The sequence below is a fragment of the Uranotaenia lowii genome, chromosome 1, assembly GCF_029784155.1.
Source record: "Uranotaenia lowii strain MFRU-FL chromosome 1, ASM2978415v1, whole genome shotgun sequence".
NCBI lineage: Eukaryota > Metazoa > Arthropoda > Insecta > Diptera > Culicidae > Uranotaenia > Uranotaenia lowii.
Genome location: NC_073691.1, coordinates 183,777,032 through 183,792,427, shown reverse-complemented (window position 1 = coordinate 183,792,427; position 15,396 = coordinate 183,777,032). Strand labels below are relative to the sequence as shown.

The window sequence follows — 15,396 nt, the reverse complement described above, 5'->3', positions numbered from 1 at the left end:
AATTTTGACAATTTTGACAATTTTGACAATGTTGACAATTTTGACAATTTTGACAATTTTGACAATTTTGACAATTTTGACAATTTTGACAATTTTGACAATTTTGACAATTTTGACAATTTTGACAATTTTGACAATTTTGACAATTTTGACAATTTTGACAATTTTGACAATTTTGACAATTTTGACAATTTTGACAATTTTGAAAATTTTGACAATTTTGACAATTTTGACAATTTTGACAACTTTGACAATTTTGACAATTTTGACAATTTTGACAATTTTGACAATTTTGATAATTTCGAGAATTTTGACAATTTTGACAATTTTGACAATTTTGACAGTTTTGACAATTTTTTCAATTTTGACAATTTTGACAGTTTTGACAATTTTGACAATTTTGACAATTTTAACAATTTTGACAATTTTGACAATTTTGACAATTTTGACAATTTTGACAATTTTGACAATTTTGACAATTTTGACAATTTTGACAATTTTGACAATTTTGACAGTTTTGACAATTTTGACAATTTTAACAATTTTGGCATTTTAGATAATTTGAACAATTTTGACAGTTTTTAAAATTGTGACAGTGTTGAAAACTTTGACAATTTTGACAATTTCGACAATTTTGACAATTGGACAATTTGACAATTGGACAATTTTGATAATATTGAGAAATTTGACAATTTGGAATATTTTGACAATTCGATAATTTGGCAAATTTTCTTTGGCCAGTGTTTAAAGTGTTCGTTTGTTTTACCTTACTTACTCTTTTCTGTAAAATTTTGTAAAATCTGTGTTTGTTTTCTAGTTTTTCTATGACAAATCAATTCTTATCGGTATTCTTCAAGTTCAACGTCAACATTTGTGATAGTTGAAAATTTCTTGAAATTTACAAAAGCTCTGTGTTCTATCAATTAATTTTGCCTTCTCGCTGTGTTCCATTCCTTACGTTTCCCGTGATTTACGAGCAATCGTTCAAGTGTTTACACAAATCCTCTGAGCCCCCTTCAGACCACTAATTAGGATTAAATTGACTACGCAGTACATAAATCTGGCTTGAGAAATTAAAAAAAAAAACGTTCCGCATTTGTAGCCAATTGATATCACCACGACGACCCCGAGCGAATGTTGTTGCTGGCCGGGACAAACTCACATCGTAAGCCGGACGCCGCCATTGTTTATTTTTACATTCCGTTGCTGGGTATTTGCATTTAATCCCTAACACGACCGCCACACCAACAACAGCAACAGAATTTGAGGTAAATTAATCCTAATTAGCGCCGAACAAAAGTGTTTTCCGCGTCCGCTCGCTTTCCCTTTCTCCGCACCTAGAAGCCTTATTCCGTTCTGTCAGATTCCTTCCAGAAATTTATCACCGATCGGTTTTGGTGGTGGTAAGCTTCGCGTCATTGTCAAATTCGATTAACATCCGACAGTTGGCGTCGTCGTCGTTTTTGGTTGCAGCCAGTGGTTGGTAATCTGGTTATCTTTTATTTTGGTGTGCACAATTTTTGGAGCGGCTCACCCGGTAACCCCCCCTTTTTTGGTGGAAAGAACTCATCTTTCCTTGCGCCATTCATTCATGTAACCGCCCCTCGCCTTCTTCGATGGTAAGCTTTTGTTTTAGGTCGGTTCGGTTTTTGGCTTCAAATAATCCGAGTAGGCGCCTCCCGCTCTCTTTGACGTCCTACACTCAGCTCAGGCAGGAGCAAATCTGTTCCGGTGATTTCTAAAGCGATTAAAATAAATGGATTCCAATTTGTCCAAAATGATTCTGGCTGCGGTCGATGGCTTCCTCCGAGCTTGCTACGGTATTTTATTTTCTTAGTTTACGTAAATCAATGTTCAGAAGCTTTCTTCTGGGTTAGAATATTTGATTGAATATATTTCACAGAGGACGAGGACGAGGACGAGGATAGTTATAATCCTCACTAACAGAAGAAAAAGGATAGGCAAAGTTAGCCTTAAATTGGCATGCAAAAATACAATATGATGATTTTCTTTAGATGTCAAGATATTGACCTGTACACAAACTCTTGATGAAGTAAAAAGTGAGGACCGTGTTTTCAGCGAAGGCCAATTTTAGGAACCTACAAACGGCCAAGGTTTGGAACGGGGGCCTCAATTGGGAGCATCTCAGTCAATAAATCCAAGTTGTATAGCCAAAACATATTTTTCCTGCACTCTAAACAAGTTTTTATCAACAATATTTGTTAAAGATCATTTAAAGGTGCACGTTATAGGAAGGCTTAAAACGAGTCAATCAATCCTAAGGGGGCCAAGATCGGGCACATTTACCCTACCTCTCAAATATTCCAACACATCGACTAACGCAGTAATCAAATTGAAATACATATTGCATAATCGGTTTTCGATTTGTCCCAAAAGAAATAATCGTCCGTCAAAATATCATAAATCCATTAACGCGCACACTGCCCGCGAATTGAGCAAAGTGCGACTTTCACTTTTGTCTCCAGCCACTAGCCAGCCAAGCGCTCTCTCGATTCATCGGTTGTTTTATTTTTATTTTTATTGCGATTGACTAGCAGCTGGACCAAAATAGGTAGTCCTACAGTTGTCAATGGACGATGGATCGAATAAAGCACGCACGATGTTGATCGAATCGAATTAGCGGCTACCAGCGAGCGATTATTGTTTTCGGCTGCCATGCCACAAATGGCAACTGTCAGTCGGTCCTCCCAAGCTACCGGCAATTATCGGCAATTTTTCGCTCTGCCACCAAAGTAGAATTTGGGTCGCGTAATCGCATCAAGTTATGCTTTTTTTGGTTTTTTCTTTGTTTCTCGTTGTCTGTGTATTGTTTTGTAATTCACCATTCGGATTCAGACATTTGGGAGCGATTTTTGATGGCTGAAAATCTTTCGTTTCGTTGATGACAGGTGGGTTGCTGCTCGACAAAAAAAAGTAAATAAAAGCCTGTAACTAGATGTTAATGACGGCAATAAAGCTTCTATTGTTTCGAATGAGATGTGTGACGGTTGGGTTTCGTTTTTTCTCCCTTCTGTTTTGGATCCATCCGTGCCGAGGAAGTTTGTCTAAGGAAAACGAAAAAAGACAGCAAATTAAATAACCGCAAGTAGCAAACCCAATTATGTGACAATCAGCCATAGCCTACTTTTGCGTTGCCTGTTAGGACTTTGTCGTTCCAAGCCATCAGATTGCGACCGTCACCGCGTGTTGGCAACTCGAGTGTCAGAAATGTACTGTGTCCTGGCGAGCCTGTTGCCGCCATCTTTCACTCTGAAGTCTGAAACCCCTTCCTTCCGTTTTTGGCAGCTCAAGCAGCCAGCTAGGTGGAAAGTGACACTACTAAATCAGTGGAGATAAAGTTTCAGCACGTTTCTTTTGTCAACATACAGCCAGCCAGCAGCAGTGGATTGTTTCTGTACTTTTGCTCTCGTTGTTGTTGTTGCTTTTGCTGAACTGAAAACAGAGCCAGAGGAAGATGAAAAACTTGTTTGTCGAGTTGACACTCTTGCAGACAGCCGACAAGCGTTGACAATTTCTCCCACCGACGATAACTTTCCGGGAATGAGTTTTGAAATTTGAAATTCAATAGCGAACGGACCGGTGTACTCGATGAATCAGTTGTTTGCTTTTGAAACAAAATTTTTTTCGGCCTTTTGTCAAAATTGTCCAAATGTCAAAGTTGTCAAAATTGTTAAAATTGTCGAAATTGTCAAAATTGTAAAAATTGCCAAAATTGTCAGAATTGTGAAAATTGTCAAAATTTTCTAAATTTACGAAATTGTAAAAAATTAAAAAAATGGTCGAAATTGTCAACACTGTCACAGTTGTCAAAATTGTCAAAATTGTCAAAATTGTCCAAATTGCCGAAATTGTCAAAATTGTCAAAATTGTCAAGGAAGACAAAACTGTCAAAATTGTCGAAATGATCAAAATTGGCAAAATTGGCAAAATTGGCAAAATTGTAAAAATTGGCGAAATTTTCAAAATTGCCAACACTGTCTTAGTTGTCAAACAGTAAAAACTGTCAAAACTGTCAAACTGTCAAAAATTGTCAAAATTGTCCAAATTCTCAAAATTGTCAAAATTGTTAAAATTGTCAAAATTGTCAAAATTGTCAAAATTGTCAAAATTGTCAAAATTGTCAAAATTGTCAAAATTGTCAAAATTGTCAAAATTGTCAAAATTGTCAAAATTGTCAAAATTGTCAAAATTGTCAAAATTGTCAAAATTGCCAAAATTGTCAAAATTGTCAAAATTGTCAAAATTGTCAAAATTGTCAAAATTGTCAAAATTGTCAAAATTGTCAAAATTGTCAAAATTGTCAAAATTGTCAAAATTGTCAAAATTGTCAAAATTGTCAAAATTGTCAAAATTGTCAAAATTGTCAAAATTGTCAAAATTGTCAAAATTGTCAAAATTGTCAAAATTGTCAAAATTGTCAAAATTGTCAAAATTGTCAAAATTGTCAAAATTGTCAAAATTGTCAAAATTGTCAAAATTGTCAGAATTGTCAAAATTGTCAAAATTGTCAAAATTGTTAAAATTGTCAAAATTGTCAAATTTGTCAAAATTGACAAAATTGTCAAAATTGTAAAAATTGTCAAAATTGACAAAATTGCCAAAATTGTCAAAATTGTCAAAATTGTCAAAATTGTCAAAATTGTCAAAATTGTCAAAATTGTCAAAATTGCCAAAATTGTCAAAATTGTCAAAATTGTCAAAATTGTCAAAATTGTCAAAATTGTCAAAATTGTCAAAATTGTTAAAATTGTCAAAATTGTCAAAATTGTCAAAATTATCAAAATTGTCAAAATTGTCAAAATTGTCAAAATTGTCAAAATTGTCAAAATTGTCAAAATTGTCAAAATTGTCAAAATTGTCAAAATTGTCAAAATTGTCAAAATTGTCAAAATTGTCAAAATTGTCAAAATTGTCAAAATTGTCAAAATTGTCAAAATTGTCGAAATTGTCAAAATTGTCAAAATTGTCAAAATTGTCGAAATTGTCAAAATTGCCAAAATTGTCAAAATTGTCAAAATTGTCAAAATTGTCAAAATTGTCAAAATTGTCAAAATTGTCAAAATTGTCAAAATTGTCAAAATTGTCAAAATTGTCAAAATTGTCAAAATTGTCAAAATTGTCAAAATTGTCAAAATGTCAAAATTGCCAAAATTGTCAAAATTGTCAAAATTGTCAAAATTGTCAAAATTGTTAAAATTGTCAAAATTGTCAAAATTGTCAAAATTGTCAAAATTGTCAAAATTGTCAAAATTGTCAAAATTGTCAAAATTGTCAAAATGGTCAAAATTGTCAAAATTGTCAAAATTGTCAATATTGTCAAATTTGTCAAAATGGTCAAAATTATCAAAATTGTCAAAATTGTCAAAATTGTCAAAATTGTCAAAATTTTCAAAATTGTCAAAATTGTCAAAATTGTCAAAATTGTCAAAATTGTCAAAATTGTCAAAATTGTCAAAATTTTCAAAATTGTCAAAATTGTCAAAATTGTCAAAATTGTCAAAATTGTCAAAATTGTCAATATTGTCAAAATTGTCAAAACTGTCAAAATTCTTAAAAATGTCAAAATTTTCGAAATTGTCAAAATTTGTCAAAATTATAAAAATTGTCAAAATTGTCAAAATTATCAAAATTATCAAAATTGTTAAAATGGTCAAAATTAACAAAATTGTCAAAATTGTCAAAATTGGCAAAATTGTAAAAAAATTTCAAGATTGTCAAGATTGTCAAAAGTGAAGTGGTAGTTTTATACACATTTAACATTAAACTCATGTTGGTATGCTAAAACTGTTGTATTTAATCTGATCAAAAGCTAAGTTTAATCGAAAATTTTTTCAGCTAAGTTCACTCATCGGGGAAAACACCCTGAATTTGGCACAGTCTTAAGTTTTCAAAGGATGGGACCCTCGAAGGCTCGCGAAATTGTCATATCAGAGCATGGTACGGAATATTCATTACCGAGTGCCGTAAGATCATGGCTTGAAAGTAGGGCTGGTTGAATGAAGAAGGCTCTTGAAATTCTGCGGCTTCGCGACTCGCCGGGTACTTCAAAAAAGTTCCCTTCAGTGATGATTCTGTTGTCATTCCCTATGATAGGACCCCTCCGAAAGCAAGAATGTGTAAAACACCTAAGGAAGGTTTCTATTGTGTTCTAGTTTTGTTTTCGTTTCTCCCTTCGCGGGTAGACATATCGTAGTTTACCAAAAAGGGCCATTAATTACTAACCTGAGCTCACGAATTGATGCTTACAGTTGGTGTAGGAATGATAATTAGCTTACCCAGTGCTAAATACAAATGGCTTCGTGAAGTCGTTCCGCAAATTATGGGAATTGCGTTAAAAGCATTTCAACAACATAAGAGAGGGTTAGCTGGAAGTACCCACAGAATGAAATATGAAAACAACTAAATGGCAACCCATTCACCGAGAAACCAGGAACCATCCGGGCGAAGTGGTAAAGGTCATGTTGCCTCAGCAGAAAAAAAAACGAAACAAGAAAAACGAACCAACCAAGTGGGATGACTTCAAATGCGACCTTTTGCCACCACACTAATTAGAAGCGTCATTTGTCGACCAAGTTTGAAAAATTTGAGCTCACAAACCTACACACACATTCCGAAAGCCAGAGACACAATCACAAAGTAATTTGCTGTTACAAGAATTCAACACGGCGAAGAAAGCTCCGCCTGGTGCCAAAGAGAAGAACTGATAGCCCAAGCACTAATTACCGTTTAAAGGCCACTAACTTTTTTCCTGCTTCAACGGAAGCGTGTGTGTGTTCTAGTGTATGTGTGTGTCTGTGAGCGAATGTTCAAGAAGAAGGAGTTTACCACCGGGAGTGATATTTCAACGTTTTCCCATCTAATTTGGGTCTCATCCAACTAGACTATTGGAAAAGTTTTCCGACTTGCTGCAGTTAGCTTGGTAGCTGGGACAAAATAATGGAGAAAGACCAAAAAAAAACACTAACTGAGTAGGCTTCGCAAACAGCAATATAGGAATCCGGAAGATCTGGAAAATGGTACGCCACGGTAATGCTCATTATGCTACGCTTTTATTACCATTACGGATACGTATGAAGCTTTTTTGCAATTAACTTCAATTTGCGTCTATGTTAATGGCTTCGGTACAGTGACATAAGTGAGCTGTCGGCAGAGAAATATGGCTGTCTGGTGGAACTCATTTGCTTCTGCGGCCTTGTATTCGGTGTGTGTGTGGTCTAATCAAACCGTAGCAAGCCATGACCCACCCCATGATGGTTGAGTTGACAGGTTGAGGCAGAGTATATTTGATAACGGCAGGGTTGCCAACTGGTTTTTCGGTTTTGATTATATACGCTCGGAACTAAGTTGGCAATCCGACCTCAAACCATAACAGACGGGTGTATTTGCTGCCATGAGTGGGTTCGTCCCACTAAAACCACCTTGGGATGTGGATGATGTGCTCCTTAGTTTAACCCTATGACACTACATCAAGGGGTAGGCTGTGCTCTTGCACCCTAAACATACACCCTTATTCTTTTTTCCTTTTCAAGTTCGTCTCACTGCAGGAAAAATCGTAGTTGAATACGTGAGAGCTTTCAAACATCATTACACGTTTGAGTCCAGATTAGGGTTATATCACGCCCTGAGATCGCGTTGCTTTTGATTGATGGTGTTATTCGAGACCCAAGACCTTCCCAAGACTCTCCTGATCAGGGAAGGAAATCGAGCAGAACTAAAGAAAATGATGAAAATCGCTCTCACGGATGTTCTGATCGGCAAATTCTATCGGAGGATAACCATTTTTCGATTTCCTGCTCCTGATTCGTATCAGGTCGCACAAGATCTGTGACATTTCGTCAATTGTATATCGCCATGAAAGTTCGTCGTGACACATTTCATAAACAACATTCTCAGCGTTCAAGGCTAGAAGTTTCCTACGCCTTGACATGAACCTGGGGCAAACATAGAATGCATGTTCTGCCGATTCCTTCATATCTACAAATTCTGGACAGTATGGACAATTTGAGCATTGACGCTGCTCGTTGAGCTTTACGCACTTCTCTAACTGCTCTAGTCACGTAACACTCTTTATCCTCTGCCAAAGTGATGTCGATTGGAATCATTCCCGCGATGACAAGAGCTCCATCAGTTGATATGGTCCTTTATGCACAGCATACTCGCATGGCTATCAGCCGATGTGTATTCCGTAATTTGCTGGGAGAGCTCCACGCCGCTTCTCCGTATCATAGTTTCGATAATCTTGATAGTTCGGCATAATCCACGCCAATGAGTTGATGACTTTCGACGCACCATCACAACAGTATTTGACATATGCACCAAGAGTTGATTGTTTACCAACTACTCCAAGGTATTTCAGCTGCTGCTTCGAAGATGTGGTGTGTCCTTCAACAATAATCACCATATGCGACTCTTTTGTTGGTCTTCTTCAGAGTACTTCGGTTGTATGGTTGGCAATTTGGAGCTTGACTCCTTCCATCCAGTTGCCAACCCTTTTAACAGACATCGTTGCAAGGTCTTCTATCTCCTCGACTGTTTTCCCGGTGATCATGAGAACGACATCGTCTGCAAATCCGACTGTCTGCGCGTGTGCTGGTAGTTTCAGCGTTAACACTCCATTATACATGGTGTTTTTTTTTTAATTAGTTAATCACCCAGGTGGTAAATGCTTTTTACGGATTGCATTCCAAGGCACGGCGAGTCACCGCGTCCCCCCAGTTTGCTACTCTGGGTCCATGGGTACAATTGGACGACTCATGATAGTACCCCTACGCCATAAAATCCACCTGGGGCCTCTGGCCATAATTCCCATCCGGACCTGCAACGAAGGCTATATCCGACATGGGAGATCATACTCGCGCAATGTGCTCCACGGCAAATACTCGTTTTTGTACGTGCTACACTAGCAATCTTCAACCACTCTTTGTCACGATTCACGACTCACGGGTTGGCAGTCCGTTCGCCGCTACTCGTGACTCGAGTCCCACACATTCGGTCTCTTGTCACAACTCGAGACGTCATGACCCGTCTCTCCTCGTGACTCGAGACCCTCTCACATTCATCCTCTTGACACAATTCGAGGCGACTCTACCCACCTCTCCTCGTATCTCGAGGGCCCTCGTTCGGTACGTCTCTTGACCCAATTCGAGACGAGAACAACTCGCCTCTCCTCGGGTCTGGAGATATCCACACATCCCACTATTTCTCCGTCTCGACTCTTCGAGACTCATCCTGAGGCCCATCCAATGGGCGCCACATATTACGGCACAAGGCCCCTCTGCCCGTCGTGAGTCGGTCATATCCGCGAATCAGGGCTAGGACCACCCGACGCGCGAATTCGGCCAACACCCGCTCGAACATTTGGTCGTCCCGCATATCGGGGTCGCGACTACCCGATACACGTTACGACCCCTCCCTCTTGCAACTGACACTGGTACCAAGGTGCCCAGTCGCACCACGTTTTTGTCACACTCGGCACGCAGCCCGTCGGTAGCTGACTGAACCAAGTGTGACGTGTAGTTCTCTTGGCGTACATCTACAGGTGACAAGTCTGTAGACACGTTTCCACTCTGCACCACGGGGAGGTGGAACTACGTCGCAGAGCATCCAGAGCACAGGTCCAAGTATGGAATCCTGTAGAATACCCGCTGTTAGGGCAATAGATCGTAACCCGGTTTCGGTTTCGTCGGTCAAGACGCTATTCTCAAAAAAGCGAAATGATTGTATTAAACTCATCAAAATAGCTTATATTTAGCTACAAAATTGAAGGCGATATATCGCTAATGACACTTCAACGACTTAATTTCGCATTCGCATTCGCATGAACAGACGAATAAAACTTCGATTGGCGGTACTCAGCAACTTTCTGAAATTGCAACACTGAAGCTAAACTCTTCCATTTCGTTGTCTCACCAGCCCCCACAGAATGTTTGAGGTACCCTGCGGACTATGTTGGAAAGAGGGGAAGGAATTTCAGCCACTTAAGTGATTCACGTTTGCTTAACAGATAGGTGCAGAGATCATTGCGATCCAACCATAAACGTGGAGAACTTACCATCAGGTTACTGGGGAAGGTAAATCCTGGGACATGCTAGGCCAGCATTGCATTGCGGGTGATGATTTCGCCCTACACCTCCTATGCTCCTAGAGTTTTCTACTGAAACGCCTAGCTCTACCAGTGAGGCTTGTGAACAAAACACTAGATGTATAAGTTTGTTTTTTCAACACCTTACTATTTTCCCTCAAATTCCGATAAATTTTCAAATCGAGCATTGCACGTTAATGGATCAAATATTTTGCTGAAAAATTCGACATTTTACATTCTTTAAAATGTACCTCAACAAATTTGAGCATCAATAACGGTGCCGGACACGTCCTAGTAGTCAAATGGTAGACATAAAAAGAGAGAAAAGGATGAAAGAATAATTTTGTGCTTAAAGACCGAGGTTACTTTTGCATCCTAGCAAATAAATTTGTTTGTGGAATGGGGGAAATGGATTCGATGAGGATACACTTTTGACTAGTGTTCTGATGTTGTGTGATTTCATGATATATAAATTCTTAAGAATCCGAAAAAAATATTATCAAAAACTTGGATGTAATAGATTACAGCATTTGATACAGTTTTTTTTTCATCATTTAGCTTTCACATTTTGAGGCACCAAGTTTTTACCAACATCCATAAAATTTAAGATAAAAAAATCATCCGTTTGGAGAACAAATAGGTCATAATTCTATACCAAACATTTTGTTTAAATCGGTTTTCTAACTGTCCCTGATACCGATTAAATTTCAAAACAGTACAAAATAAACAAATTTTTCAAAATAATAGTTCATCAATAAAAAATTATTTGAGTAAACAGTTTTCAAAATTAGTTGTCAACTTAGCTAATCAGCCTTTAAAACATCAACCTACATATCATAAAAAGAATCAAAAGCTTATTTTCTGCTAAGTTTATGGGAAAAATCGATGCTTGCGATTTTAAAAGGAAAAAAAAACATTTTTTAGATATTTTTAGATTTATAAAATAAATCTAAAATCAATAGAAACCAAAATCATGTTTTCAAGGGATCCTTAAAGAGTGTATTCGAAAAAAATGCAACACTTAGTTTTGTTAATAACTTTTGAATGCATGGATGAAAATTAATGAAATTATCAACGAAGGTATCTAGTGAAGGAGTATGTACGTACGCAAAATTTGGTGATAATCTCTTTCAAGTGGTTTTTGAGATAGCGTTCAATACTGAAGTTCATTGACTAATTTTTTTGAGCCAAATCGAGAAAGAGCCAGAAAAGCTCCAGTCTGAGACCCAAAAATAGCTGCAAATCGACTTTTCAAACAAAAATCACATGGTATATCGTTTAAAAAGCCCTAGAGACTCCAATAGAGAGCTTAAATTTGAACAAAAGTGAAGATGATTAAATCCATGAAGTGAGAGGAATGTGAGAGGTTTTATCAAGCTCAATCCGAAAATACGAATAGAGGAAGTGATAAAAAAGTCGAGTTATTCTGACTGGTTCATCTAGCTGACTTGTAACAAGGCCAAATAGACAACCGGTAAAACAAACAAAATGCGGTGGTCAAATCGTGCGCAAAATATTTGGATAATATTTGCTTGTGAGGAGATATTTTTAAAACAAATTCCTAATGGACAGCAAAACGAATTCTTTAGCTGTCACCTGGCAGGATTCCAACCGAAACTTTTAATTGACAAGTCTCGCCTGTATTCTCCGTAGATAACCAAGGAGAAAAAATTGAAAAATTTAATGTTTAGTACTCGAGGAGACTAACGATTTTTGAAAACTTCAAACTATTCAGTCTTTCATAACGATTAACAAGATGAATGGCTAAAAATTCAAAGATGACTGCCTCTAAATGCGATCGTTTTTTCTGAAAAGCATCAATAGGTTCCACATAGTTTATACTCTGTTTAAGGGGGTGGAGTATTAAAAAGTCAAATATTTTGATCTTGTGCAGAAGGAGAACGTCGGCTAAATTTATTATAACTTTGACCAAATTCAAAATTTTCAATTATTGTGAAGGTCAAGCTTCAGAAAGCAGAAAACGTAATCAAAAAGCCTTGACTTAAAAAAAAATGTTTCAAAGTATGCATTAAAGATTTCGCAAGTGTTACCCAAAAATTAAAATCGTAAAATTTCTTCTTGGACGCTATCTAAAATCCACGTGACAGAAAATCACAAAAATTTGCACACGTAATTATTACATTACCATGTAACATCGCTGAAAATTTCATCAAGTTCCATCCATGCATTCAAAAGTAAGCAAGCAAACATAAAATCGTTTCAAAAATGATAGCTCAAATCGTTAACAATATTATTAAGAATCAAAAATCCAGCAAAATAGGTAAACGATCGTAAAAATGTTTACTCAAAGTCGGTATAAATCGCATATGATAAAAAGTCCGCCATGTTTGCAAATTTGTTCTCCCTCGCAAAATTCAAGTGAGAAAACAATCTTGTTGTTCTGTCTGCTACTAGCAGTGCAATCAGATTGTTTAAAATCAGATGATTTATTTTAAAAGACTTGCCCAACAAGAAAAGCAGCAAACATTGCCGCAAAGCTAGCGCTCTCTTGGATTCTTTCAGGATGTGTGAGTAAAGTGTTGAATATCGTCCAATTGGTATACTTCTTACCACTCTAGACAGAAATTTAAAATATGTACGTATATTGCCTCCACTTTGGTAGGTAAATGCTGTTTTTTTTTTTGAGTTCTATAGGATCATTCTACAATATTTATGAATAGTATTGAAAAATGTGGCTATGGGCGGCTCGATGTTTGGCACCTGATCATTTCTTCCAGGTATCGAAATTTCGTGGCTCAGATAGATCAGGAGATGTTGAGAATACTTCCGGGTTTGCTTCATAGGAGAATTCCAATCTGAAGGGTGAATTTCTCGTAGCATGGACCGGTATTCCAAAGTCCTGTCAGTTCCATTTTATCATAAACCAGTCTTCCGAAAATCACTCTGAAGAAACGCTCATGATAGGTTTCTAGTTGGAAACATTCAAAGCCGATTGCTGCTGCCTGTTGTTCCCTAGAGAATCGGCAGAGCGACAATGCGAAGTCAATGTAAACAAGATTCAAAAGCGAGAGCAGACTCGCATCTAAGTTGATCTCTCAAGCTCACTACCTGGTGTATCAGAAGTGATTGAGACACTGACTGATACAAGATCCAATTCGAAAATCCACTCACTCACTCACTCAAACTCAATCAATGCGGCCTTGCATCGGTTCATACTGCCTACGTACTTTCTGGCAAAGCGGCAGAAACATATGTTCATACGTACTGCCTGCGTGTTTGAATGACTATTTTAATCCTCCCCAACAACAGCAACAACAAAGCAAGATGTATCAGGCAGACAGCATTCGATCATCGATCAGTAAACGAGAGTGAGTGAGTGATTGAACAAGAAAAGTTATTGACTGAAAAAAGAAACTGAAAATCAGGTAGCTCCTCACTCAGTTGAGAATTCCAACTGGAGAAGAAACGTCTCTCTTTCAAATTTTATTTCTTTGATTCTCGGAGCAGCGCTGTCGAACACAATCTTTGCCCCACTGGGAGATAAACCAACCGACAATTTAGGTTTTGCTTTCGCTGTTGAAAACGTTTCAGTGTCTCTCATGAGAATTGAGTGATATTCGGAACACTGTCATAAACCCTTTTCTTGAACAGCAATAAAAGCTTCGATCTTCTATTATTTTGTTTTGAAAATTCACAAAATGTCTACTTTCAGAATTTTAATTTTTAATTTTTGATATCTATTTGAAAATTTGTAGAATGATAACCAGCCGAAATGATTATACAATCGGATTTTCTTGCAACACTTTTGCATGAAGACTGCTATCAATTTTTAAACTTCTGCGTTGAAGAATAATGAATGTATAATGTTAATGAAAACTACAATCTGTATTGATGCTGTGATGCAAAAATAGCGTTTTTCTATCACATACGGCTGAAATAGAAACAGTGCTGTGAAAAAAATACAACGTCCAAAGATCTTGCAAACATTTTTGCATGGTAAAATTTTCAAAATGTCAAAATTTCTACCACCTTTTCCCAACACCAGGGAACTTGCTCTAATTGTGTGTGTTTTAGTTGTTATTTCGATCTAAGGACATATATTGCAAAACCAATACCAAACCACGGTTTTTTAGAGAAAAATAAAAACGATAATTTCAACATTGACAATTCAACAAGACAATCAAACTGGAACCCATCTCCCAATTCAAATATGTAGTAGGCTTCTGAGTTATGTTAAAAAAAGCTAAAGAAGAATTTGTTTCAGTCTAGATATTTTTCACGGATTAATTTGTTTAATTTTCGGAATGCGTAGCAAAGCACAGCTAGTGAAGTTACAAAAATGAGTGACAACGTAGAACCTGAAATTGAAACGTCAAATTTCAGTGATTTCCTCTGAACATAGCTGATTTTTTCATAACAAAAATTTTCACAAAATTAGCAACACGGCCCAACGATTGGGGACAGTACCGATTAGTTTGTTAACATGATATGCCTTTCCCAATCACCCATCGTATGTACTGTCCTACGTGTTCGAAAGCCATATGCTTCGAGAAGAAAGGTGGCGTCCAATGAACATTCAATCGCTCACCATTAACTGGTGGTCCCAAGCGGCCTTAATTTCCGCCTCTATGGCCATGCACTACACCAGAGACAGCCGCCGACCCACTCATAGGAAATGCAATATCTAGGTTCGTGTGCAGCGAACGTCACTGCAACTGGTCGGCCGTTCCGTGTAATGCTAATGAGGTACTCTTTCACTTGTTTGTTTGTTCGTTCGATGTTTTATGTTGCTCACATTTATGGTTCTGTTTTCCCTTTTCCCTTCTACTGAAAAAAAAAAACGGAGAGCAGCTCCAACGAAGCAGCAAGAAACAGCTTTTGGTTCCGAACCAAACGAGACCGAACGGACTGATGATGGTCGATGATGTCTGATTCGCATTTTTGTTTGATCTGATCCAGGTCACCTCTCCGAGGCTTTTTTTCTACATTCGAAAAACATGCAATTCACTGTTTGCCAGCGTTGTAAACGCATATACCACCTGTCTGCCCCCTTTTGGTATTTTTTTTTCTAAAATGTTGCACCTGTACAATATTCTCACTGACGTCTGAGGGGAATCGTTTCGGGATGAATTCCTCCAGTTTTACATAATGCTCAGCTCAGAAATGCGTATGACGGAGCTCAAGGGAAAAAAACCAAGATCGAATAACAACAACTAAGCAGAAAAAAAAACACGCACATACTATAAACCGATTGTTTGCGGCTGATGCTGAACGGTTGAGGCTTTCTTCCTTTGCGGGTTGCAACGATGACAGCTTAACATTCTGCGGTTTTG

General features: G+C 37.4%; 1 protein-coding gene across 2 annotated transcripts in view; it reads left to right on the top strand.

Moving 5' to 3' along the window:
• Positions 1-15,396, top strand: part of LOC129739913 (uncharacterized) — a 120,796-nt gene that overhangs the window by 32,007 nt on the left and 73,393 nt on the right. The window lies entirely within an intron of this gene.